General features: G+C 39.9%; 1 protein-coding gene across 1 annotated transcript in view; it reads left to right on the forward strand.

The window, feature by feature from the left end:
* LOC308192121 (uncharacterized protein) overlaps positions 1–26,691 on the forward strand; it is a gene marked incomplete at its 5' end in the record, with an annotated part of 233,436 nt that overhangs the window by 73,530 nt on the left and 133,215 nt on the right. Inside the window, 4 exons of the mRNA XM_080585356.1 lie at positions 678–766; positions 1,994–2,099; positions 15,948–16,015; positions 18,960–20,878. The remainder of the gene's footprint in view (positions 1–677; positions 767–1,993; positions 2,100–15,947; positions 16,016–18,959; positions 20,879–26,691) is intronic.

Consider the following 26,691-nt stretch of genomic DNA (forward strand, 5'->3'; position numbering starts at 1 on the left):
TATTTTATTTTATTTTATTTTATTTTATTTTATTTTATTTTATTTTATTTTATTTTATTTTATTTTATTTTATTTTATTTTATTTTATTTTATTTTATTTTATTTTATTTTATTTTATTTTATTTTATTTTATTTTATTTTATTTTAATTTCTGAAAACCTGAATGTTTTTATTTCCCTCAGCAGCATAAAATAGTAAATTTTAGCTTTTTCAGGTTATTCAGCAACCTTTATTTGCCTTGCATGGCTAAACGTGATTTTGTTTAAAAACTACTCTACTTTAATTAATACTTTTCTTTCATATTTATAATTTGACATGTTTCTCCCATTTTTCTTAGCCTTCTCAACACCTTTGTTCTGCGGCTGCTGTCTTCAGATGATAGTTCTGAAGCAGGCAGAGGAATAATGGAGGGAACCAAAAATTTTGGCTTTGTTTCTTCAGAAGATGCCATTAATCTACTGAAGTAAAGAAAAAAAACATGTATTTTGAGCTAAAAAAAAAGGGGGGGGGACAGTATAGCCTTAAAATTATAATACAGTTATCTTCAAGACAGGACTGTAACATGACTTCTGGTTTTCATTACCTGTCAGTGTTTCCTACAGTACGGGAATAAATGTATTTGATATTTACAACTATTTTTTTTCTCCTTTTCCCTATGTGCTTTTGTGACCAACTAGTGCAACAAGTGGCATGCCTGAAACCTTGAGATGCCTCAAGCAGACATTGTTTTCCAAACATACTGAGTTCTCAGCATCAGGTCTGTTGGGTGAGTCAAGCCAGGGGTCCAAAATCACAGGTTACTTTTGAAAATCTTTAATGGGCTTTGACCTAACCAGAGTTTTGGCCTGTTTAAGAGCTAGCATATAAAGTTCAGTGCAGTAGTCTACGCAGACCCCGTGCCAGCCTCAACTCTTGCTTCCTCCTCCCAGGGGCCCCTGAAACGTGGCAAGGCTTTACTAGACCAGGGAGTTTCAGTGTCTTCTTCTCAACTCTGCTACATCTCCCGTAGCAAATTTCTCTATTGCTACGGAGTCCTCCGCTGTAGGGCTGTGAGAGCAGGAGAGTTCTCCTTCATGGCCCAGATAATTTCTGCTGATGATAATGTTCCTACCAGAGATGCTGGCTGAAAGCCCTTGCACATGAAACTGTCTTCAGTAACATGCTTCCCTTCTTACCAGAAGGGGAGGGGATGACATCCCTTTCCCTGAAGCTTGTGGCCATAGGGCTTAGACTGGTCAGACTTTCCCTTGTTTCTGCTTAAAAGTAGCCAACACTTGGTAGGACAGGGCTGTGTCCTCAGGGGAATGCTGCAGAGTGTGTTAATTGCATAAGCATCTCAGCCTGTGGTAAGTTTGGCTGTACGTGGGCCTGATTCACCATTACTTTGTGGTTATGTATAACACAGAGATTTCTTCTACTCAGTTTTTTGTTTTATTTCATTTTTATTAGAAAAACTGTGCTCAGAAAAGATCAATCATTTTAGTGAATTTCCAGTGTTTTGATGAAAAATCGTATCTTGTAATGTTTATTACTATTGGCATATGTTATTGTTATTGCTGTAATTTTCAGTCAGACGTGTAAGTTTGTTTTAATTTTCAGAAGTAAATTTTTGCCTTGGGCCTGTATTTGAAAGTGACTTTTTTTCTTTGGATCTAATTTGACAGAGAACTGTCCTTCAATAGGGACGAGATCAGCTTGGAGGGGCTTTGTTCAGGTGTCAGGATTTCGGGACTGGCCTTTCAGTAGATGAGTCACTTGAAATGTAACACTTTGTGGGAGCAGAGGGAGAGGAAACATTCAGTTTGTGTCACTTCGGGGCACTCTGACCATCAAATGTCATGGTTGCACAGCTCAGTTTTGTTCAGCTGTTGCTAGCTATGTTCCTGTTACCACAGCACAAAAGCTGTGGATCTCCAGAACAGCACACCTCGAGCTGAGGAGCTGATGTCCACACCGAATGCATCTCAGGTTGTTTACCTTGGACACTTTCTAGGTGGCTGGAGTGCAGTAGGTGTGCTGCTGGAGTGTGGAGATTCCCATTTAGTTTTGTCACCCAGTCTGTGAGCCTCAAGGCTGTTTGAAGTGCAAACCAAAGCATGGTAAGTGGGATGATAAAGACATTTTCTTCAAAAGCTTGTTCCTAATTTGAAACAGAAAGCTAGTGTGGTCACACTTCCTTTATTTCTTATGCTCAAAGTTTCCTGACACATTATCCTCTACATCAATATCCCTCACATGGTTAAATCTTCAGAAATATAGCTGTGCTGTCATACAAACTTAAGCATTATTTGTTTTTCCACAGTGAACAAACAAACAAAAAAAATTAGTATTGGAAGAAGTCCTGTGCAATGCGCACCAAAATATGTGGGAATGGTCGTACTTTCTGTGCGTCAGATCATTGATAAGTCATCTGCAGCAAGCATCTTGTGTGCAATTTTCATCAATTCAAAATGCAGAGTAATTTTCACATATTCAAGGGCCTTCAGCAGCAAGTTTTTCAAAGCCCTATGCTATCTACAGTATCAGGTATGCTTTTTACCTGACCTGGATTCTCTTCTCCTTACATTTCATTATCACTTTTATGTAAACTCTACTTCCACCATATTTCGTTTTATCACCTACCTTCTGAGCCAAAACCACAAGTGATAATGATGTGATATGCCTACCAACCCCAGCACAACTTAAATTTGGAAGCAAGAGGTGTCCTGTTATATTCAGGATTGTCTTCATCCATTAATCAACTGTGTAAGTAGACCTACAAATCCAAAGAATGTTATGCTATGTTAGCCATGGTGTTCTATGTCTGTATGTTCAAAAGAAAGCTAAGGTCGAGCATCTCTGGATGTTTCTAGTATACAAAATATATACAACAAACAACCATTAACGAATTTTAAAATTGTAGTGCTTATTCAGTCCACTCAGTGCTCTTGAATGTGAGCCAACATTAATTCAAACCCAGTTGATCCTAATAAGTAACTAAGACCCCATTTCATAAACATGCAATTCTAGCTTGTTATTTCTGGCACTGCCATTAAGTAAAATTCTCTACCCTCAGAGCGACAGATTTAAGGGATTAGGGATAAACTGAAAATTGTGAACAATTCACGATTTCTTCCCTCTCCTTCTCCCCACCGAAGGCAACTCTAGAGGGGGTTAATAACTGCTCTCAGTCATACACCTTTTCTTTTGTGAGTCGTGTACAGGAGTGTGACTGGCCAGGGCTAAGGATTTGCTTGTATGAGTGGAGTCTGTAGGATCAGATGTTTTCTTCAAAGAATACTTTCTATTATTGTCAGAGGTTTGCTAGGACAAGGCACCACCGGCTGCATTAAAAACTACTACTTACACTTGGTAATCCTGGACAAGAATCTGAAGTGTGTCCCTAAAGTGTGTTGTCCCATTGTTTTGTTCTTTTCAAAAGAAACCTATGACATTTCAAAAGAATCTGACTTTTTTTTTTTTTGTTACTAAGGTGCAGTCAGTGTCATTTCTTCCCATGGTACTTTAGATAATCTGGAACACGTGTTATCCTTGTTCCTTAAACAGATTTTCTCTTCTACTTCTGGGATTCTGCAGAAAGATATTTAAGGAAGATCTTGTGGAAAACTTTGCAGCAAATTTTCAGTAGATACGTTATATTGCATAGAATCCAGTGATGTAGGAGCTTGGATTAAAGCAACCTAGACTGAAAAAGTGTGTATTTCTTAGTACGGACACTTCTTACACAGCCTTTCTCTCTACTGTGCCACTGGATTTCTTGTGCGGTGCTGCAGTCTTAGAACTGTAGGATGTAAGTTTAGGACTGTCCATTTGCGTGTTTATACAGTGCCCAGTCGCTGGTACCTCTGGCTCTCTGAGCTTCTAGGCACTGTGGAGATCTGGAAGAGGTAAGACCATGCTTCACCCCTCTCCTGAAGTGAGAATCACTCACTTGCATTCAAAAGGTCTGTGCTGCTATCTGAAGTCATCTTGCTCAGCCTCTGAGCCGTCTTGCTAATTCTGCAGTGCTCATATGATGCTGTTGTACTGTTGCAGAGCTGTAACAAAATTAAAGAGAGGTCCAGTAAAATGAAAAGTCAGGATACTAATGGTCTCACAGGCTTGCTGCCTTCTTTATTCACTGTTGGTGATTAGCTGTGGTGTTCAGGAGCACTCAGTAATTTTTCTCAAAGGATTGCTGATGTGGTTATTGTTCTGGGCTTTCTTTTTTTCTTCATGTGCAATTATTATTTTTATCAGAGCATGTGGGAAGAGTGCTGTGCTTGCAGCTGTGTGAAGAATACCTTCAGAAAAGACCAACTCAGTTTATAAGAGAAATCAGGTGTATTGCTGTTAAGTTTTGGGTCAGTAGCAGGGCACCAAGTGACTTGGATTTCTTCAAAAACAGACTAAGGCTTTTGATTTCTGAACAGAACAGGGGAATGCATGTAACCCACAGAGACTGGAGTCTCTCCAGGCCTATCTAACATAATGAGAGAATTCTTTGTGAAATACATAAAACGATGACATTTTAGTGGTGAGTGAAATATTTGATTACTTTTTCCATAACTTAAAATAATTGCAATGTTCTTTTGTAATCCCGTTCCTGGTGAGGACTTGGAATGTGTAACCTCACCATATATCTACCTCGGAGACATCTCCAGGGCAGCTTGTGGTGATATGGAAAAATGGTTTGAAAAGTCTTTTTTTTTTTTTTTTAAACATTTTTTAAGCCCCAAGGAAAACCTACACGCACGTTCATCTGGGAAGACATCCAGAAGATGAATTCAGACTTGCAACTGCAAGTTTGAGGTGAGGAAAGCAGGTCAGGGCAAAGTTTGGTGAGTGTTGTGGTGGCCAAGTGAGACGAGGGGAGTGCCAGCATCCCGTGGCCATTTGCAGAAGGGGAGAAGCGGCATGCAGCGGGTGGCAAGCGAACTCTGTCTGTGCCAGCTCACCACCCCTGTCTCCTGGCTTGCTTGCTCCCATGCCTTTACAGGGTTGATGCTTTAAATGTGAAGGGTGGATAGACAGGAAGGGATAAAATTTGCGCTTCCCCCTGGGCTGAGGGCTGAAATGGCTGCAAGACATCTGCATCCATATTAGTTCTGACAACCATTAATGTGATTGTCACTGTAATGTGTCAGTGTGCGAGGAATAAGTGAATAATAAGTAAGGGATTTTAGCACTTTGGCACACAGAAGAGGGTTTTAATGTCATGTGATGCCTCTGGTTAGCATGGGTTGTGGCTTAGCACGATCTTTCACAGCAAAAGTTATTTGTTAAATTTAAAGGCAGAATGTACATCTAGCTTTCAGCAGCAGTTAAAGAACAATTAAACTATTAAATTGGTCTCGGCACTCAGGACATACATGCTCCTGCAGCAGTAGAAACGCTCCTAAGCACTGTGTTATGACTTCTTGTTCCTTGTATGGAGACACTGAGTGGCTCTGTCACAGATCATCATCAGCAAAGGATGGTGTCTTCCCCGTGGAAATGGCAACTGGACATTCAGGAGGAATCTCATGGGTACAGGGACCATTGCCACTGAGAGCTGCAGTGGCATATAAAACAGGAATAGAAAGGAATTGGTTGATATCTGTCTGAACAGCAGAGTTAAAGGTAGACCCAATTTTTCTGTTCCCACCAACACCATATGCCTGCTAGCAGTGTGCTGTGCACACCTGGTCACTGAGGACAGAGGATCTATTGCTCAGCACGGGTGTTTATCACACTGTTCATGGATAGTTCTTTCATATTTTAGATTGTATAAACAACAAAAGACACTTTCTCAAAGAGTAGTTTGCAGCTGGGCAGTAATGACACAGCATTTCATGGGGACACAATGCCTTGAATGGCTGTTTCTAAGGTAAAAACATTAAAGCAGTTAAACCTGGACTGGTTTCATTGATGAATTAGACCATGAATAGTAGTTGCCAGTGTGGTGCAAAGGAGCTAGTGTTAAGAGGTAGAAGGTCTGGGAAGGGATAGTAGCAGTTGTATATTGACAGAAGATGAGCTAGGCTACCTCATCCATCTTTGCCAAATTAATTATTTGCTTCAATATTTATAAAAGTGAATAGGAAACAGATGGTAGAAATGGAGATGCCTGTCAGGTTTTTCGTAATGGAGAAAGGAGAAGGATTGAGAGGAAATCAGAATCCCACCAGAAGAGGGGAACAGGAAATTAAAATGTCAGACAACTGACAAAACTGCAAGACCACACACAAATATAAAGAGGTTTCTCATAGGATCTCTAGAGCATTTTAAATTTAAGTCTTCTCTCTTTTGCCACCCAGAAATCAGAATAAAGATTTAAAAAAAAAAAAAAGGTCAAAACACACACCCTCAATGATGTCCTTTAGTATGTGGTATTTAGAAAAATTCTTCAGGAACATGTCAGAGCAGTTTAGAAAGGTGCTACTATTACATCTAGTGAGAAGACTCAGAGCAGAGGAGATGGGGAGTCCCTGGTTCATGGTTTGAGTTTGGTGGTATCCGCATCGTTCTTGGTGCTAAGAATTCAGTCTGCATTCTGCAAAGTCCCATGCTGTGGTAGGAAAAGGTTTTGCAGATTAGGATTAACAGACCTGTGTTATATTCGCAGCCATTCTGAGCACCAGTTGCTTGTGATCTGTCCTTACGTTTGACTGTGCTCAAGCTAATTTCACCTGAGGCACAAGAAGTGAGAGGAGGGGGCAAGGGAGTACTGCTGCTCCTCAGAGGAAATGCTACACCTAGGACATCAGATGGTAGAAGCAGGAGAATAAGGGAGTAAAAGGATAGGGAGCTTTCATGATGAACAGATTTGGTGGAAGAGTGCCAGGTGCGTTAACTGACGGGCAGCGATCCCAAATCCGCGTGGGAGCCTGAGAGTCCCCCTTCGGCATGCAGCAACACATTCACCATGCGTGCCAGTAGGAGACAGCCTAAAAAGCTGAGCTGCTTTCTGTGGAAATCTTTTTTTGCTACACCATTATCTGAACTGGATGGGTTCGGAAGAAGGTTGCGAGTCCAGACAGGGCTACCAGCCTCTTCACCTCTCAGTATTGCTTCTGGTTTTAAGCATCCTTGGGAGCACAGGGAGGTATGTGCTTTGCCCAGCACCCTTCCCAGATGGGGAGGGTTTGCTGCTGCTCTAGTCCTCTCTGCTCTTTAGCTGCCCATTGCTTATGTCCCTTCATATTCAGCAATCATCATGGAATAAGGGCTGTCTGCTGACCTTTCCTTCAGCAATAAATGCTGAGCCAAGTGGGCTGCTCTGCTGAGATATGGATGTTTTTCTTTCGTTCTGTCTGTCTTGTGGTAGGGTTTTGTATGTCTCCCTTTGACTTTGGCCAAGTGCCTCGCAAGCTATGGACTCTGAACGTCTGCCTTATTTGGAGAAAAAACATAGGCTCTTCAGTTGGTTTGACCTCCCAGTAAGTTTTCTACTCTCCTTTGACCGTTTCTGCCTTGCCAGTCTTCACATTGAGCTTTCTTCTCTCTTCCATATGTTCACTGATCCCTCTTCCTTCCTCAATAAATAGAAGAGAAAATTTTAGTATCTGCTGTTAATTGTGCCTGAGTACTTCTGCTGGTGTTTGATGTTTATCCCAGGAAAAAGACATTTGTAGGTTCACATTCACACCAGGTCAGCAGATGCTGCTGCTGAGGATTGTATTGAAACTTGTAAAATAGCCTACTTTAATCAGGAGCAGGCACAGGTCTGCCTCATAAATCTGTTGCCCACTGTGTTTTTGCCTGACTGGCAAATTCAGGCCTTCTCAAGTAAGCTCTGTAGACACCCCATGAACAACAATTTATTGTAACTCCTTGTTCCAACAGTAGCCTTTTCAGCTTGGTATTGGTGAATATAACTACAATGTTGAAAGTAAAAACTAGTCCCTCTGTTGGCCATTGAGATCAAGATTAAGCCTTCTGGATCAAATGCAGACCACAGTCCACCAGAAAAATTGCTTTGTCTGCAATCAGCTCTTCCTCCATTTAACAACTGGCAAACAACAACAACAAAGTGAGGAGCAAAACTTGGCATGGTGGAGTCCTTGGCCAATGGCAATAAGATACCTACCAAAAAGATAGATTTTTTGATTTCCTCTGTATCGGCTTTTAAAAGGAGAAGTGTTGGAAGGCGAGAAGAAATAAAAATTCAAGTAAGTGGTGCAGCAGTTCAGGGGCAAGCAGAGTGTCAGATGGATCCATTCTTTGTTTGTCTGAAGGTCCGAAATGGAGGCTTTCCATAAAATCTTGGTTTTGCATGGCATTCATTGTAAGCAGATAGTGTAGGAACAGCAAATACATTTGGTTTTAGCTCGATTCTAGGAGAAGTTGGCACTTTTCCCTTTTGCTTTTCTTCCTTCTTCCAAACACTGAGAGCTTTAGCAGGTGCCTCCCCAGCAGACAGACACCTTGGGAAGCTGGTGTTTCCAAAAGATCGGATATGGGTTTGTCTGAGGTTATTCATTTACTAACCATGTGAAGAAATGAGGAACTATCAGATGTGGGATGTAACTAGCATCTTTGTGTCAGCGTCTTTGCTGATCACTGAATGAGATCAAACTCACCCCTGAAGCAGGGAATGATGAATGTCTTGTGTAATTTTCATCTGTCTTTCACCTGACCTTACTTCCATTTAAGATAGATCTAAATTCATCCCAGAGGCTACTCCAAAGATGAATTGTATCTGGTCCGTTGAATTTGTGACTTAAAGGCTGAAAAGAAGACATATGTGTTACCAAAATATTGCCAGCTAGAGAGGAATAAGGGTCCAATCCCTTATCCTAGAACATTCATCTTTGTGGTGTTTTTTTTTCCCCCTCACTATTTATTTTTTCAAGGATCTGACAGAAGTTGGTTTGTCCTCAGTAATGGCCTGCCTGGAAGAAATCTTGAAGATATTTACTTCCTTTTCTCTCCACTTAACTGAAAACTGAAATGAGAAATACCCTCCTGTATGTGCTGCCCTGCCATTCTTTCTGCCTGTCCTGCCACCGCTGCACTCCCACAGGGCTGCTGTAAATCACAGAGAGTTGTCACTGTGATGGATAGGAGTGACTTGGGTACTGGGAAGTCCTGCAGAGGAAATGCACTCGTAGACAGGGAAGGAGAAGGATCAGCATCAGCACAATATACAAGCAACTGATGTCTTTTTCAGAGGCTTATCCGTACTTGTATAATGTGCCTTTCATAACGCTTCCTTCACCTGCAGGGCTTGCAGACCCTGGCCTCTGGTGTGCTGCCTCCCTTTGCATTGGTCCCCACCTTACCACACAGCCGCTGCTGTCTGTGTGGTCTTTGAAATTCACACGGCTTGGTGGCAACCAGTAGGGAGGGAAAATAACGTGTTTTATTTATTTAGAGTCAAGCGCAGTTTAAACTCCGTTCTAAATAAATAAAAACTCTTAGCCAGATTTATATAAATAAAAAAGCAGATTTTCCCCTCTCATTTGGCTGCTGTGGAACAGCATCAGTTTCAAGACCACACAAGGAGCTGCGTCGACAGCTCTGAAATGTGCAGTAGAGGCAAAGGTAGGAAGGACCTTGATAACTTGCTTTGGGCTGCTAATGCCTCGAGGTTCCCTGCCTACATTAAGGAGTAGCCCTTGTACTGTGGTGGGTTAAAATATTAGAAGAAAGCTGGGAGCGTCTTATGTCTTTGACAGAGGAATATTTCTATAAAAGACCATTTTCTCTTCAGATTATTCATCCACTCTGTACCAAGACATATGGGTGAATAAGATAGGATCAGCTGGCACAGCTGAGCGCTATTATTTCAGTCTTTTAGTATAACCTACAGCCAGTCGAGCACCCATAAAAAGCAGGGATTTGAGGAAGAAATGTTTTATTCTTTGGAGGCGGATCACATTTGGCCTCTGGGGACTGAGTCTGCGTTACGCAATGGTTCCCAGTTCCATCAAATGGTGCTCCCACATGGGTGCTGACAGCGCCGTGTCTCTGGTTACAGCCATCACTTAGGGGAACTCCAAGCGTGGTTTCATTTTCTTGGGAATGAAACGTATTAGTTATGTCTGCACAAGGTCTCAGATCTCTCTTCACTTTCGGACCTGCCAAGATCTCAGAAAGGGTGACAAACAGCGGCTATGCGGAGCACCTGGGTTTTGTTACTTCAGCTGAAAGATTACAACAGGCCCTAAAACAGAGATCGTCTGTAAGCGGGATCTCCTGGTGGCAGCATTTGCCCTGCTGCTTGCAGCCGAAGATGGGCTGGAGGACATGGGTCTGCTGGTTGCAAGACTAGACTGAGAAAAGGGCCCAATTAATGATTGTTATTTTGTGACCGGTCAGAGGCAGCTACAATTATGACTAAAAAAATTTTTAAAAAATCAAAGAAACGCTCTTGCAAAGTGAAGCCTTGCTAGCAGCTCATTACCTCTTTCATAGTCTGAAGCTCCTTGGGCTGGAGGACAAAATGACCAACAGATGTTAGTCACGTTGAGGAAAAATGTCAAAGAATAATTTTTTAAACATGTCCTTTTATAGCTTACTTTACCCACTTTATATATTAATTTAAAGTTATGTATGGTTATATATCCCACAATACGTCTGGGCTGTCTTGCTCTGTTAGTAAAACAGCAATTCACTTTTCTCTTCCCACTTAATGATGCAGCTGGGGTCACAGCTTGTCAGAGGCATTGGTGTCAGAATGGCACAGACTCCCCAGCTTTTTCACAAAACCCTTATCCTTAATGTACTTAGTACATCTCAAGGCTGGATTGCTGTATGGTCCAATTTACAGAAAAGTGCTATTTTTCTTTGCACAAGTCATCATCCATATCATCCTACTCCTACTTCTGCTGCACCAATCTGCAGATGGTTGCTTTGGTTGCCAAAAACTTTGACATGGAAAATGGTTTCTGCCCCGACCCATTCAGCCCAGAGAGATGATGAGTTTCCTTCCGTGTTCCATGTGGTGGAGGGTCACTGAGTCTTTTTTTGGTAAGACTGCTTACCTTTCTAGAAAATGAAATTTCATTTTGAAAACGCAGTTGATGCATGAACATAGCATGGTATCAGCTCACACTTCCTTTATATAAGGAATTTCAAGGCCCCCAAAACTGTTGTGTTGTGGAATAAGTTTTTGAGTTAAAAAAGAAGCCTTTTTATGCTTTCTTCTATGAAAATATAGTGTCAGTGGCAATAGACTCTATGTGCAATAAACAGCTTCATGTGGTTATTAAACACCTCAGTCTTGCCTTATAATTTAACCAGCCATAAAAATCATTTATTGCATTGCATGCCGAATTGCCATGAAGGACGTCACTTACTTACTGCAGCATTCCAAGTAACTGCACCAAAGAGACTATTCTTTTTCACAACAGAGAACTAAAATGATTTACTCGAGTTTAGCTCACAATAGTAATGTGAGATGTTTAAACACTTGAAGATAATTTAATGTGTGAGTTTTAGTTCTTTTCTAGGAATGATAGCTGAGCTATTAGCACTGAATCAGAAAGCAGATGGTTCTGCACCTCTTGTGTTGCTATGAAATATCATATTCTCTGACAGGAGTGAGCTCCTGGAAAAACTGTGCAAGTTTACAGAAAACAGCCACAAAATTATGAATACTAACAAATCTAGCTCTTGGGATTCTGAGTGACATGGATTTGCTATTCCATTTTACTTATTTTATTAAAATTCAGTGTAAATGTTAGATCTGAAACATCATAAATGTTCCAAGTCATACAAAATAAAAGGCTATGGGAGGTTATGTTTAAGGAGAATAAACAGAATAGTCTATGTAATTGTAGTCAGGCTAATTTGATACTGATTCTGAACAAAAATCATGAAAATCTTCTTTGGACATACAATTATCTAAAGGTTATAAAGTAATTGTTGCCAATGAATATAGTTTTAATTAAAACTGCTCTTGCCGAATAACTAGATCGAATTTTACATTTTGTTGATAAAATTAAATGTGCTGACCAACTGCTCACAGATTAGGGTAAGACAATTAGCAGGAGATAAAAACACTGCTGCAAAAATTAAAAACATTTTGTAAAAGCTATGTAAGGGTTATCATCTGAAAGGTTGAAAGTTTTTGTTGTTGTTGTTTTTGTTTTTCTTTCAGTAAAGCAGCTACAGTAATTGTTAGCCCAGTGCTATTCAGTTGACCCTTTTCCTCCAGTTATTTAGAAATAAATATGCAGTTATTGTTAGAATAATATCCTGATCTAATTGCACTTTGTGCTGGGAGGACCTTTCTGCTGATTGGGTGGGACTATTGGATAGGCTACGTTTGGAAGAACAGACATTTTATCACAGTCAAATGCAAGCACAAAGGTCTGTATTTAACTGGAAGAAGGCCCTACATGTAAGATTTCTGCATGCTAAAAATCAATGATCCTGAACATTTTAAAGTTCATGGTAGTTACCTTAGTTAACAGGAGCTTTAAGGATGCTTTTAGGAGCGTGAATACAGCATTGGATGAGCAGGTCAGAGAATATTCTGCAGGACTGGAGATGATTACAGTCATAGATTATAAATATGAGGAAAGCAGGTTCTGGTGTCTGTTAGGAAAGGAGATCATAAAATGAGGAAATAAGTGAAAACAGTTCTGGGGATGTTTTAAGGTCTATTGATACTCTATAATCTGATGTTTAGGAGCTAAGTAGAGCAAGGAAACTGATGGGAGAATGTCAAGGCTACAAGTTTGTTTACATGGGTAGAAGACTTCTGGCAGGCTTTTTTATCTAGCCAAAAAGCCAAACAAGATCCAATGACTAGGAGGTGAAGCCGACCACATTCAACTTAGAAATGTACCATAAAGCTTTTTTGCTGCTGCTGTTTTAAGAGTGAAATAAGAGGTAAGACTGTGACAGCTGTTCCATTACTTTCAATCTCTGGAGCGAGACCAGAAGTTAATAGAAGATTTGCTGTAGTCTATCAAAATACCTGATACACAATACTTGATTGGAAGGCACTTTACAAAAAGCTCAGAATCACTTCCCACATTATCCAGAGAAGAAGACTGAAGCACAATTTTCTTTCTCACCAAAATTTTCACAGCAATAGTAAACCTGGATCTAAAACCCCAAATGTCTTGAGTCTTAATCCCATACTCTCTTCCACTACTCTGTACTGCCTCTCTCAACTTTAATAGTCCAAATGGATAATTAGGGTTTGTAATAATAGCTATCAGCTTAATTTTTTATTTTTGGTCCTGTGTTATGGAGGAGGTCAGATTAGACGGTGGGAATAGTGGATTTTTCATGAATGTGAATATGATATGAATGTGTTTTCTTTTAAGAAAAATGTAATGTTTAATAGCTGCAAAACATTTCTGTAAGTGGCATTGGGCACAGGGAAGGATTTTGATTACTTGTGTTTCTTGCTAAAAAGTACTTTTCTTCTGTTTCATCTTATTTATCTTCTACTTACAGGCCTAAAATGGATTTGGTAATTGATAGTTTATAGATCTTAAGACTGAATTACACAATGTATAACCTACATATAAAACACATAATGTATGCCAAAATTCTTGGTGTTATAATTTTTTCTATAAAATATTTGCGTAAACAAGTATGTAAGTATATATATGTTTGTGTGTGGATGTTTGGGAGGCTTGTGGTAACAAATTATTCTCCAGTACAATAGTGTCTGGATAAAAATCTTAACCACTTAAAAGAGAAAATGATTCTGTTATGTAGCTGTTCTAACTCATTGTGCTTTAGCTTATACGATACTTTTATACTTAAGTGCAGATGTATCTGTCATGACTACTATGGGGTACACAACTATATCTCCAGACTAGCTTCACTGATCTCACTAGCGTAACTGACAGTAGAACTTGGCCCTCTAAAATTTAATATGTCAGTCCTAAAATAATTTTAAAAGTTATTTATATATCTGCTCCTCCTCTGCACTGCTTGTAACCTGAGACCATCCATGCAGATAAGAATGTAGACTTGTCTTTTCTAAATTGAAGACGTTCTGCTCATACCACTGGAGAAACAAACTAAAAAATAAGGCAACCAGATGTTTAAAAATGTTGAAAGTCCACTTTTTTTCTCTCTTTTTTTTTTCTTTTTTTTGGAAAGGTAGCTACGTTAAATAAACATTAAAATGCTATTTTTTCTATATAACTATTCATTTTTAATGGCACCCCAAGAGTTCGTCCAAAGGTCTCCAGGTCACTTGGGAGAAAGTACAGTGTATTTTGGCTCCACAGCCTTTGACTTGCTACAAAGAGCTAATTCTTCCAATTAATGAAATAAATGTTGCTGATGTAGATAGATTGACAAATTATTTTTAAAGGCTAATTTATGCAAGCAGATGGCAAGTCAGATATGGCTAGAATATTTTAAGAGGCCTTCACTGGCAGGAAAGGAAATCCTTGGAAGAACAAGATACTAGGGACTATTCACGTGGTGGCATTTATTCCTTTGGGCATCTTTTGTCCACAGTGGCACTGCAATGAAGCTGGAAAGCATGAAGACATTTCTTTTTCCTGTAAGGCTTTCAGGAGGGTTTTCTGCTTAGGGCAAAAGTAACCTGTTCCGACAAGATACCAGTGATGGACTTCTACACCAGATAGCTGCAGTTCTGGGAGTCCTTCCTGGGCATACTGCAGGGCGTTATGTTTTCCTTTCAAGAATAGATTCCTCTCTTTGGGACAGCATCCTGAAATGCCTGCATTTTAATTCAGTTTGAAACAGTTTATGAGAGCATTTGTATTGCAGTTCTGATAATCCAGGAGAGGAGCAGCTCCATAGATTAATGTATGTATGTGTGTCAGTAATGGTGAAGGTGTGTTAGCACATATCTGAGACTCTCTCTGGGGTATAGTGATGTCTGGCTGCAATTTCTGAGCTTTAAAACTTTTGCTAACTAATGTGATAGCCTCTGTGTTTCCAGGCAGGAAATAGCACTCACTGTCAGCTGTTCTGTACACGGTGATCAAAGGCGTGTTCCTGCCTTGATACCTGAAGATACGAAAAGGGTTGCCCCGAAAAGCTTCTCATCTCTCAAGGAACACATCTACCTCTAGTTATGGCTTCAAAAATATAAAATATGAGTTGAAAATGCAGAAATTCCTTTTGCCTTCTTTGGAAGCAAGACTTGTGGCTCTCAGCTGGTGCCCATCAGTGTAATGTCAGAAGGTTGTAAGGTGATATAGGATGTTGCACACTGCAGGATAATCAGGATATACCAGAACTGCCTTTAAATGCACCTCCTAATGTACCACATTCAGCCCTCATAGTACTCGGTTAGGTCTTGGGCAGAACATGAGGGTGTATTAGCATATGCAGGTTTTCACACTGCTGTAGCTAAACTGCTTTTGTTCCCCATGGGTTAGCTTGTTTGGAGCCTGGTCAGCTGTCTATATGCTGTGCTGTGCTACGTGCAAAAGACAAATGTCACAACTTGGCAGAAAGCAGCCATCCCGGTAGTGGAGTTAACGTCTATGGTCTCTTGGTCTAGCTCAGTGAGAATAATAACTTCAAGACGTGGAATTAAATTGCTTTGCTACTGTATGAGCTTTTAAGTTAATTAGCTGTGTGAGTGGACATCTGTGCAGGACTAGCTAAACCTCCAAATCCTGGCTGAACATTACTCTATTGGGAAATAGCAGTCCTCAGCCCATGTAGATAGTTCTTTTTTTTTTTTTTCTTTTTTTTTTCCCCCTCTTTCTTCCTGTTTATGACTAGGGAGCCATTGGAGGCTGTTTTATTTTCAGTCACTTGGAGCTCAAATATGAGCCATCAACCCGCAGAGCAGTGTAATATTACAGATAGTTGTATGTTGCTCACTGAGCCCCAAAGGCTAAATCACCTCTGGTTAAAATATCAGTTTTCATTGTTAGTGAAATTTGATTTTTCTAAAGAGAAATGTCAGGAATACATGGAAGAAACTGGCTTATCATTCATGTTCTGGTAGTAGCCTAGTCATAAAAACAGGCTGAATTTGCAGTACATGTGGATAACCTCTTATAATGTACTGTTTACAGAGCCCAGGAGAGAAATCTCAGCATCATGCCAATGCAAGAGTTTTGTTATCCCTTCTCTTGGGAAAAAGGTATGCAAAGAAAATCATTCATTTGTTGTTTTAAGAAGAATATATTTACCTTCCAAGAATTGCATATCACAGATTGGATTGATTACTACCATTAGCCTATCTTCTGCTGCAAAGTATTTGCTTTGTTTCTTAAAGAGAAAACAAAATGTGGTGGTGCAGCTCAAACACGGGGGATATGAAGAGTATGATTTTGCACAAAAAGACTGCTTCTTCTGGCTTCATCTGTAGACAGATTTAAGAAAGCAGCCAGTGAGGCAGTTTCAGCAGAGAAATTTGTGTGTGTAGTCTTTTTTTTTGTAGGCTGAATAAGACATAATCCATTTTCTCCAGCTGAGCTCTGTCTACAAATGATGCCAGAATGTCTGTGCCAACCTCCCCTCCCCTCTCCTCCTCTCCCCCTTTCCCTTCCCTTCTCTTCTCTCTCCTTTTCCCAAACACTTCCAAGAGCCAGGTGGATATTTTTGGTATGTGATGAAAGCTCTGACAGGAAAATTAAAAATTAACCTCAAATAGGCTTCTCCCCACTCCCACTCTGCCTACAGAATGCCTGAAGGAGACCATAGCACAGTATGAGTATTGCCTCCCAACACACTTTGTATGTCAGGGACCTCTCCCAGTCTATTCAAGAAGCTCTTTGCAACCTCCAACAACTTCACTGTAAATAAAACTTTTCCCAGTGATGTTTTCTGGAAGATGCAGATTTATGAATTCCTTCAGTTCCTCTTAGTGTCAGAAGGAACTAGGATTGTAAGGTGCTTTTCAGGAGCTATTTAAGGATAGCATCCTTAATTAATATCCAATTAGATTCAACGTGTTATTTTCATGTGCTTTGCCACACTGTTAAAGAAACTGGTATATGCTCGATGTCACCCATCTTTTCAAGGGTACCCAACTTACATTGGTCCTGTCTAGCCTACATGCTAAAGAGGGAGAGTCAGTAAAATGTTACCATTACAACATTGCTGTATTGGTGAATGCTCTTTAGTAAATGAGAGGCTTAGCATAATCTTACATTTCTTGATTCATGTGATGTAGTAAAGGGTGAAGTTTAAAATGCCAGCTGTTTTTTTCCATCATTAACAAGGAAAGAAACCTCTGATGCTTGTGGTGAGAGAACATGACTGAGAGTGGAGGGATGGAAGCTTATCAGCTTTGATCTGTTGTACTTGATTTTTTTTTGTTTGTTTGTTACAGGCTCCCAATTTTCCTTCTTTGCTCTAAAAGCTATATTCAAAGTATTGGATCACTTTTCTCCATATCGGTGAATCTGTTTATTGACATCCTGTTAGAGGCCTGTGCAAATAGTCTTCAAAAAGGAGTAAATGAAAGACACTAGTGAAAAGCAAAGTTTGACCAGAGGGCAAAGATCTGTCAAAAACACTTTATCTTTCTTTGTTACTGAGACACGACCAGATGCTTGTTTATAACAAAATGCCTGAGTTGGGAATTTTGAAAGCCCAGATGAGGAAAACTGTATCTAATTGCTTTTAGGAGTGCAGCCGTGTCTTAGCTGCAGCTTGGGTTGGTGTGTCCTAAAATGCTGTATTTGGAGATTCTGGGAGTGGAGTAAAAGTATATATGTTTTTGCTGAAGGAGATAGGGCTGTCAGTTCAGAAACCCACTGAACATCTGCTCTGGCTGAGCTCTGTGGTTTAACTAGATTAAAGGTCCATATTAAAATGATCATCAGTCAATCTGAGCACTTCCTCAATTTGAGAAGCATAACATCACACTCAGTGTTGCAGTTTCCAGAGAAGCTGATGTGTTGTGGTAAGTTTAAAAAAAAAATAAAAATAAAAACAGTGAAATATTTCACAATTGTGGTTTGTTTGGCATATACAGCATCACAGACTAATGTTTAACCTAAGTTCAAACAACTTTGAATTTGTTGCCATAAATAACTTTAAATTTAGCTAATTATTTTAGGCACATCTTGGATATTAAGTCTACTTAGCAAAATGAAATGTAATTCATGTTCTTCTAGCTTTGGGAGTGTTTCCAACCAATAAAGCTGTAGCACAGACCACAAATTTGTGTTGTTTCAGTGGCACAGGGATCATTTTCCTTTTATTTCAACCCCTGGATAGCCATTTAAGACTACCAGACTACAGGTTTTATGAATTATAGGCATATGAATTGCCAGGAAAGCTCTGTTTTATTATTTTTAAAAAGCCACCATTACAAAAAGAACATCCAACCCTGCCAAACAAACCAAGATAACCCTCTTCTGTTGGCATTCGCCTGTGTGCTAGTTGTCATGTGTCTATAAATAAGCCTTTTCCATAGACAAGTTGATAGTAATTGAGTAGATGTATCTTACATGATGATTTGCAAGAACTCTTGCAGTAGAAAATAAAATTACTGAGAATTAAATGTCTTGTTGCATTTATTAATTAATCTAATTACTTCATTTTTGGTTTTGCTGTAGGAAAACAGTGAAGATATAGATGTTTGTTTTCTTCTGCACCATGCATGCAACAACATAGTTTGGGAAGTCTATTTGATTTAGATCATCCAGAAAATTTATTCAGCATTGTGGAAGCATGGTGTTAGTGAAAACAGTTCTATAAATCAATGTGCAGCAAGTTGATGCTCCCTTTCAGGAATGCCCACCACATGGTGAGGAAGCATCTGGTGCAAATTGGACGTTGGTTTTCTTTTTTGTCGCTGATTTTAATAGCCAAATGTGCAAAAGTGCTTACTGCAAATATTTCAGGATTTTTGTTGATGGAAGTTACAGGTATGAATTGAGAGACTGGAATCAAGGGACAGATTATGTCTGTTTGGAGCCTGAAGCACATTCTAGCATGTAGATCCTGTGTGATCCTCCTGCCCCCCCCCCCTGCCCCCCCCCTATTCCTTCCCTCACACACTCTTGTAACTGCAATAGGAGGAAGGCTTTTCTCTCAGGAAGCATCGGTGATCTCTTTTTCTTTGCACACAGGGAATTTGTTGGAAGGCATACAGCTATTCTTCCCCATGCTTTGAAGGCTTGACTTGACCTGGTCTGCTGCATCTTTTCCTGTCCTTTACTGGGGTAATGCTGAATGAGACCTTGCAGCAGTAGATCTCATTGAGATGAATGTGTTCATATTACTGAACTTCAGAAGACCAGAATACATCAGATAAATGCCATGCTGTCAACCTATTTTTGAAAAAAAAATGTGGTCTTGAATAATTTGAAAAATAAAAAAAAGAATCTAGGAATACAATATTATCAGATAATCTCATGATCTGGGATGGTATAGAACAACATTAAGGTGTGTGCACATTAGCCTCTCCTTCCTGAGACTGCTCCAAAAAGTCACATTCACAGGCAACACCACAGCTGTATGTAAAGTTCTGAAAAAGAAGCTCTGCTATGTAAGGGAAGAAGGTGGTGGCAGAACAAAACAATGAAACAACATGATGAGATAATTGTTAATTTTCTAAACTTAGTTGTTTTGTTTCTACTCATTATTGACTATGTCAGATTACTGATGCCATTTCCACATAGCCCAGCTCTAATTCTCATTGCAGCTTTTGCTCTCTTCCAAAGGAAGAAACGCTGTGAGGACAATGAGTGACTTTTTGACAATGTAAGGTTCTCAATAGAAAGGGAAGTGTTCTCTATCATTTAGAGTGAAATTTTGGTCTAGCAAATGTCTGAAAAGTCATCATGTATTCATGGTGACTACTGTATTGTAAAGTATGGCATTTGCCCCACTAAGGGCTGAGTTTCTTGGTCATGTGGCTAGGTTTACAGTATGGATGTTCACGTTACTGATAATGTCCTTCAGATGCATTAGAAATTTGGTATAGCTGGTCTAGACTTGCAGTAAGTAATAGGTGCCATAAAGTGGCTTCATTGTGGGAGAAAAGCAGTGGCCAAACTGCTGAAATGAAGCAGCAATGAAATTGTGGAAAAAAAATGAAATGTAGAAAGGTACTTTCGCTGGTGTTTCTGTTGAGAGGGTGGACATCAGATAAAAATGATACGCTATATGTATAGTGCTAGAAAAAGTCAACAGCACTGGCTGTGGAAAAAATGTGTTGTCATCAAAAGAGAAATTTATCAAGTCAGTGATATCAGCAGCATTACTCCATGGACTTGAAACTACAGCTTTAAATGAAATAGATATGCAGTAAAGCTACGAGTTCTTCAAGAAGTGTCCGATGTAAAGAAAAAACTTCTTAAGACAAATATGTCAGAGGGAGAACAAAGTATGAAATCAGAATATGTAACAACTACAGCGGTGGAAACTCGAGAGATGATAAATTGTGAAAAGACGGCTAGAAACCAATTAAAGCAAGCAGTTGAGTGTGGTCCAATTTGAAGATGCCCAATGTCTACAGGGATACAGTCGGACTGAGAAAAATGGAAGAACAATACCAGGATCTGAGAGAAAAAATGACTCTGAACCGTTCCTGGCACCTGCAAATCTGCTTCAGATCAAAAGAAAAACAGACCTGCTGACACCCAGACTAGCAGGAGAGTATTTTATACCTTTATTTTCTAGTTAGAACTCATCCGTAATTACATTTCTCATTTCTACGGTGTTTTCAGCTGGTAAAGCAGCCATTTGTCTATGGCCCCCATGACCCAGACGCTGTATCAGTCTCCAGCACTGGACTCCTCCATCACCAGAGCCTGGAAGCAGAAACCTCTGAAAAATTCAGCCACACAGCAAAACAACAGGAACAAGATAACAGGAAATGGGCTGGGTTGGAGATGCCGTGGGTTAGTTTCCCAGATTATCACCACGCATGGTGGCTGCAGGGAGCACAAGCAAATGCCTCCCACGGGGATCTGCCCTGTCACTCAGGCTCATGGCTCCAGACTGATGGCAGAAGGTAGCTATGGACACAGCTATGTGGGAGAGGGTAAGTGTGTCTGGCCAAGGGTGACAGTACACAGCCTGTCAGGTCTTCTTCTGTAACTGCTGCATCACATGCTTCCAATCCACATTTCTGCTCAAGGGAAAATCTGCCATGGCAATGGGCAGTGCTAAGTGTTATTAGAGCAGTTAATGCATTGAAAAACTACTCCTGAGCTTCCCTTGTGGTATCTTCCCTGTGTTATAGCATCTTGTTCAGTGTTTACTGACACTTGCAGATTTTAGAAAAGCATGCAGTAATTACAGTGTATTATCATTATCTTTAATTCTGATATGTGGCTTATCATAAAACTCCTCTTAAACAATTTCTTGTTTTTCCTGAAGTGTGGCTGCAAATGACATCATTTGCGTGTGAAATTCAGTTGGATATGGTAACACCTTGTAAAATACTTTAACAAGACAGAAATGCTTAAATAAAGTTTGGGTTTGGTTTCAAAGATCTTCTCTTTAGGAGCCTGCAGTAAATTCAACCCCCAGGTTGACACCCAGTTCTCTATATAAATTTAGTTTTCCAGTGTTAACGTTTCTTCATGGTGCAATTTAATTGCTTTACAAGAGAAGACTACAATAGTGCTATATCTATGACGGCTTTCCCTAGCTTTTGGAAAATATATGGTTTTACAATTAGGCAACAGGGATGCTCTAGTGTGTCACATATTTGGGTTTGTTAAATCCATTAGCAAGCAATAAAATCTCTGCTATTCAATCTTTCTCATATTATTTTGATCCCACCCTTTCACCCTTGGCTTTGATTTTCTTTCACTTTTGCCAGTATATTTACAGCCACTAAATAGGAACGATGCCACTCCTGCTTCACAGCTCAGCAGCCAGGTGATGGAGAATCACCACAGTGGGCCACGTCTGTTCAGCCTCTACTGCCTGAGCCTTTTTTTTTATAACTGAGCCTGGATTTCTCCATCACACCTCTTAAGCCTCTCTCAATGAATTCCACCTAGTAAGGCCAGGCTGTTAAAATGGATGTAAGTATTACAGGTTTCCCGTAGGTCTCTGTTTTAAGCAGTTTAAGCATAACTGTCTTTCACAATATCTTTCTGTAACACTTTATATTTCTACTCTCTCCAGACTGATGTAATCCTTCAAGTGCTTTGCAGAGCTGGGAGTTCCCAAGTGATTCACTGAAATCTCAGTGTATTTTCAAGCCCATACCTGAGGTTTTGTTAAAAGAAAGAGAGAGGGAGAGAGGGAGGGAGAGAAGGAAAGAAATAATAAAAAAGTCAGTCAGAACTGACCAGATTCTGTGCACACGGTCCAAAAGTATGTGAATGGAAAGCAGCACTCCTTAACTGAAAGTCTTCATAATTCCCTCTCTCTGGGCTCTGACTAATCCTGGACAGGATTGCACAACATTGGGATAGTCTCACATGTAGGGTTCAATCTTATGAGGTCAGGGTATGTTTATCCTCTGTCAAAAGGCAAGAAAGGGAAAGGACCTCAGCCTCTTAGTCACTGTAGTAGTTAGGACATCGCTAGCTGGGGCTGAGAAGCACTGATGCATGAAGCCTGCTCCCTGTGAACGTGCTAGCCACTGTGCTGGTTATGGGGAATAGTGTCCTTTGGCACAACCTGTTGTGTTATGGGTAAACTTGTTTTGCAATCAGGTAGAAAGTCCTTTCTGACATGAAACAGACCTCTAACAATATCTCTTTTGTCCTGAGCAATTGCAGATGACATCCATATTGATACTGAGGAGAAAAAGCTCATAGAGAAACAGAAGTCTTGAAAGCAGTCCTAGGGAAGCATTCACAATTTGCTGGGCAGAATAACATTTATGGAGCAGAAAAAAAGATACCTATGTTGATATGTTGTTAAATCTAAAACCTTACAATGAAAAGGTAGATGATCAAAAGACAGGTGAAACCTGAAGCTTGAATACACAAAAGCCTGTTATTTGTTTTGCTGCAGTCTTGAGTAATGACAATGCCCAGCATTTGGAAGGAGATGTAGGAACTGGAGGAGCTACCACCACCTAGAGAGAGTTTGGACGTGTTCACGAGGAGTGCACGGTGTGAAGGTGGGTTATAAAAGTGCCCCTAAACAAGAGGAATTCCTCAGGGGAGCACTGAACACTATCACAGCAGGTAAATTAATCTGGAAACAATTTGCTAGCTGTTGGCTGACTCAGACAAGGGCCGGGGGGGGGTGTTGGTATAACTCTCGCAAGTCCTGAATACAGGGGCAAGAGCTTCAATTCAGCCAAGCTACGTAGCTGCATAAAACATGACACAGGAGTCCCTAAGCCAGAAGTAGATGCAAAACTTCTACACAAAGCAGAATACAGATGTAGAAATAGTGCTCTGTGTTTAACTCAGTTACGTTTATCAGCGAGGCAGTAGTTTAGATGTAGTCACTATGGTAATGTTGTCAACACAGTGGTGCTTCAGAAAAGGCCGTAGGCAACACGTGAAATGGAAGTTTTACAGCTAAGGGTTTCTCAGCATATATGGGTAAAAAAGTTGTTGAGTATAAAATTTGTAATTGTACTTGGGGAAAAAGCATCTTTTACTAGGCCAAAACCATGTGCCCCATGTCAAGAGCATGAACTTAATGGAAAAACAGGCAGCTCAAGCTACTCAAGTGTTTGAACACCTCTTCTGGGTAAGAGGAAAGCTCCCAGCAGGGTATGAAGTGATCCAGGGAATGGGTTTGTCTCTAAGATGACTTCCTTTGCTGTGGAGGTAGGGTTCATGAAAGGCCTGGTAGGTGCACAGCTCAGAGCTTGTAGACCAAGCAGCTGGACTGTATTGTTTGGAGAAGAACTTGGGCTCCACTGGCTATGGAAATGGAGTATAGTCTGGGCATAGCTCTTTAGCATGGGGTGAGGAGTTTCTGAGATTCAGCCTTGCTTAGGACTGCTTCCGAGAGCTGAGCTGGGTCTCTTAGGCCTCCCTGTGAGCCAGCTTGCTGGGTCCGTGGGAGGAAGGAGAAGGTTTTGGGAGCCAGTAGGAGGATGCCTTGTATTTGCACTGGCAGTGTCTCGCCTGTGTGTACAGGTCTGCAGGAGCAGCCACTCCAGAGGCCAGTTGGACCAAACTTACAGGACATCAGATAAAGCTCAGGAGAGCTGCTGGAGCAGGGGCTGAGGCAGAAGCCCTGCTGAGTTCAGCTGCAGAGAAGAGCTTGGTTTTACTGCTGAACTTCTGCCGGCCTTGCAGAAATGTCCCCCCACATCGCCACCCTGTCATGCTCGATGGGAGTCGGCCCAGTGCATGAAGGAACCGAAATCCTCCTTGGAGTTACCTCAGGCTTTGGGACTGTTGCTTTTCAGGTTAGAGTGAGTTCAACTAGAGTTAAGGTGACAGGTGCTCCAAGCTGCTGACAAATTGGCAGCCATCATCTTGATGATCTCTTTGTGAGTATCCTACTGAGAGTTTATTTTTTTTTTTATATTTTATCTATTGATATTTGCTGTCCCAGGGGCAGGACACCATATTGCACAGGAAGTATACAACGTTATGGCTACTTATCAAATACGTAAACAGAGACAAGTTATTTCTCTCAAATCTCTAGCTATTAGGACTAATTTTTAATGCTACACACATTAGCTACACATCCCTTGGTGTTCAAAGCCCCTTTTTCTGTTCTCAAATCTCACCCTGAATTTAAAAGTAATACTAGAGTTGATTAACTGTAAAAGAATTGTTTTTGCTGACTAAAACACTGTCCCTAAACACAGCAGATAGATTATTTCCAATGACGGATTTGAGCAACTCCAAGGACTTCCTCGTCTTTCTATCTACTATTACCAATGCTGTAATTTTGTTATCAAGACTGGCAGTTTCTTCTCACAGAAAAACTTTATTACTAGGCTGACCCACCTAACATCTCCCTGTTAGTAACAGAAAAAAATAAGAGTTGATTGTTCAGCTGCTGTCATTTAAAAAAGACTAAATCAACCTGCCACAAAAGAATAATTCCCTCTGGTAACTTTATCCATTTGCCCTTGGTGGTGACACTGTGGATACCACCCTGGTTGAACTATATATTAGTTCCTAGAGAAGCACTTTGAAATATATAGCTCTGCACAATGTTGTAATTGAAAAAAATTGAATAGCCGTACATGGTTCAGTAATCTGAAAAGAATGAAAAGGTTCGGTTCTAATTGCTTTACACAATTTAATACCGTTTTGCTGTATTTTCCAAATGGGTGTATTCTTCTGTTCTGCGTTTATCTATTATACAGTTTGGCAGCACTGGTTGTATATAGGCAGTACTGTTTTTTTAAAGGATGCATCAGAAGTTTTATTTTATGTTCTGGCCACATTTTTAAAAGACTTACCTAACCAACTGTCCCGGTTCAGGTGCTTGCTCTTCCAGCGAGAAGGGTCCTCAGAGGGGGGTCAGTAACCTCTGTGATGACCTAAGGGCCTGGTTTTAAGTTTGTGCTTTAAATTGGTCTTTCTTCTATTGTGTTTTGGAGGGAATCAAGTCTCTAAATTCTCTTTGGATTGAGGGAACTTTAAAAGCTGCTGTAAAATATGTGCCTTTTAAAATGTACATTATAGAATCCACTCACATTGACTTTTATGTATTTTAAATGCAGTTCTTCTAGGTGTTTCTAGCTATTTAACACTGTACATTTACTACCTGTGATCAGGAGCTATTCTGAAATCTATGGAAGAGTGCCTCTGAACAGACAATAATTAAAATGGAACCTCAGCTTTAACTTAATATGTGGGCTTTTTTGAAACAGTTGACATTATTTTGATGTCGCATTTCTCTCTTAGAACATTCCTCGTGTAAATCCTATGTATATGGCTGTGCTTGAGACTACTTTGTTAAAAAAAAAAAAAACAACAAACAAACAAAACAACAACAAACAGCTGTTTATATAAAAGAGCTGATAATAGTATTAATATCTATAAATACCACAGAGACTAAATCACCAACCTGCTTTCCAAAGCAAATGATACCACTGCTGATAGGGGGCATGATAATAAAATTCAGTTGAGACATATTTCAAAATAGATGTATTTCAAGCCATTTATTTAATCTAAATAGAGGATTCTTTTGGTTGGTGGGTTTTTGCATCTGTTTGTTTTTAAGTTTCTGTGTTGTTTTTATAATGGTATGGATGAAAAAAGAGCCATGCAGGGATTGAAAGCAGGTAACACCAATAAGGTCAAATTGTGAAAAAGCTTAGGAAAAACACTTGTAACATTTTCAAGGTCTGTAGATGTATATATACAAAAGGCATGAATATAAATACAATTATACATTTCATGTATGCCAAAATGTAAGCTAGTAAATATTACAGTGCTTTTGGGAGGCTTACTGGAAACAAACCCAGATGAGGGAAGTATATGGGAATAAGTATATCGTCAGACCATCAGGATGTGAGTGGCACAATGGAACAAAATAAAGAGCAGAGAGGAGCAGCTTTCTGATTTAAAGTAAAATTCATCTTCCCCATTTCTGGTGGAAAAAGAAAAGACAAATGGGGAACAAGTAGAAGAGAAATTAATAGGTGGAGAAACAGTGAAGGAAAAACAGCTGATAGTTGAGAGAAAGCTGAGATTGAAGCTGTTTGGATGTTACTGAGTGGCACTGCATAATGTTCTTTGTTCTAAAACAGGAGCAGGCTTTAGAAAGCCTGTAGGAGATATGGCATTCATTAAGGAGTTTCTAAACATTGGAGTCTATTTTGTACATATGCCAGACTACAGGTAGTTCTAAATATAAATTTTTGAAGCATCCTTACTTTCTGCATATGTATATACAAATGACATTGCATTTGTTATTTGCGAATAAAAGGGGAAATAGTCTTTATTTACAAACTAA

Source organism: Anser brachyrhynchus (assembly GCF_964034855.1).
Source record: "Anser brachyrhynchus genome assembly, chromosome: 3".
In the NCBI taxonomy this organism is placed as follows: domain Eukaryota; kingdom Metazoa; phylum Chordata; class Aves; order Anseriformes; family Anatidae; genus Anser; species Anser brachyrhynchus.